The following is a 1,753-nucleotide window of genomic DNA, read 5'->3' on the forward strand; positions in this document are numbered from 1 at the left end:
AATGCTTACTTACAAGCCCTTAACCAACAGTGCAGTTCAAGAAGAGTTAAGAAAATATTTACCAAGTAGGCTAAAATAAAAAGTAATAATAAAAAGTAACACAATAAGAACAACGAGGCTATATTCAGGGGACTCCGGTACCTAGTCAGTGTGCAGGGGTACAGGGTAGTTTAGGTAATTTGTACATGTAGATGGGGGTGAAGTGACTATGCATAGATAATAAACAGCAAGTAGCAGCAGTGCACTAAAGGGAGGGGGGGTTAATGTAAATTGTCCGGTGGGTTTTTTAAATTGTTCAGCAGTTATATTGCTTGGGGGTAGAAGCTGTTGAGGAGCATTTTGGTCCTAAATTTGGCGCTCCGGTACCGCTTGCCGTGCGGTAGCAAGGAAAACAGTCTATAACTTGGGTGACTGGAGTCTCTGACAATTCTATGAGCCTTCCTCTGACACCGACTATTGTATAAGTCCTGGATGGCAGGAAGCTTGGCCCCAGTGATGTACTGGGCTGTACGCACTACCCTCTGTAGCGCCTTACGGTCAGATGACGAGCAGTTGCCATACCAGGTGGTGATGCAACCGGTCAGGACGCTCTCGATGGTGCAGCTGTAGAACCTTTTGAGGATCTGGGGACCCATGCCAAATCTTTTCAGTCTCCTGAGGGGGAAAAGGTTTTGTGGTGCCCTCTTCACGACTGTCTTGGTATGTTTGGACCATGATAGTTTGTTGGTGATGTGGACACCACGTAACTTAAAACTCTCGACCCGCTCCACTACAGCCCCGTCGATGTTAATGGGGGCCTGTTAGTATTAGTACTTGGTAGCATTGCCTTTAAATTGTTTAACTTGGGTCAAACGTTTTGGGTAGCCTTCCACAAACTTCCCACAATAAGTTGGGTGAATTGTGGCCCATTCCTCCTGACAGAGCTGGTGTAACTGAGTCAGGTTTGTAGGGCTCCTTGCTCGCAAACGCTTTTTCAGTTCTGCTTACAAAATTTCTATAGGATTGAGGTCAGGTCTTTGTGATGGCCACTCCAATACCTTGACTTTGTTGTCCTTAAGCCATTTTGCCACAACTTTGGAAGTATGCTTGGGGTCATTGTCTATTTGGAAGACCCATTCGTGACCAAGCTTTAACTTCCTGACGGATGTCTTGAGTTGTTGCTTCAATATATCCACATAATGCCATCTATTTTGTGAAGTGCACCAGTCCCTCCTGCAGCGAAGCACCCCTACAACATGATGCTGCCACCCGCGTGCTTCACGGTTGGGATGGTGTACTTCGGCTTGCAAGCCTTCCCCTTTTTCCTCCAAAGATAACGATGGTCATTATGGCCAAACAGTTCTGTTTTTGTTTCATCAGACCAGAAAAGTACAATCTTTGTCCCCATGTGCAGTTGCAAACCGTAGTCTGGCTTTTTTTTAATGGCGGTTTTGGAGTGGTGGCTTCTTCCTTGCTGAGTGGACTTTCAGGTTATGTCAATATAGGACTCGTTTTACTGTGGATATAGATACTTTTATACCGGTTTCCTCCAGCATCTTCACAAGGTCCTTTGCTGTTGTTCTGGGATTGATTTGTACTTTTCGCACCAAAGTACATTCATCTCTGGGAGACAGAATGCGTCTCCTTCCTGAGCGGTATGACAGCTGCGTGGTCCCATGGTGTTTACACTTGCGTACTATCGTTTGTACAGATGAACGTGGTACCTTCAGGCGTTTGGAAATTGCTCCCAAGGATGAACCAGACTTGTGGAGGT

The sequence above is a fragment of the Salvelinus sp. IW2-2015 genome, unplaced genomic scaffold (genome assembly GCF_002910315.2).
Source record: "Salvelinus sp. IW2-2015 unplaced genomic scaffold, ASM291031v2 Un_scaffold8303, whole genome shotgun sequence".
Lineage (NCBI taxonomy): Eukaryota > Metazoa > Chordata > Actinopteri > Salmoniformes > Salmonidae > Salvelinus > Salvelinus sp. IW2-2015.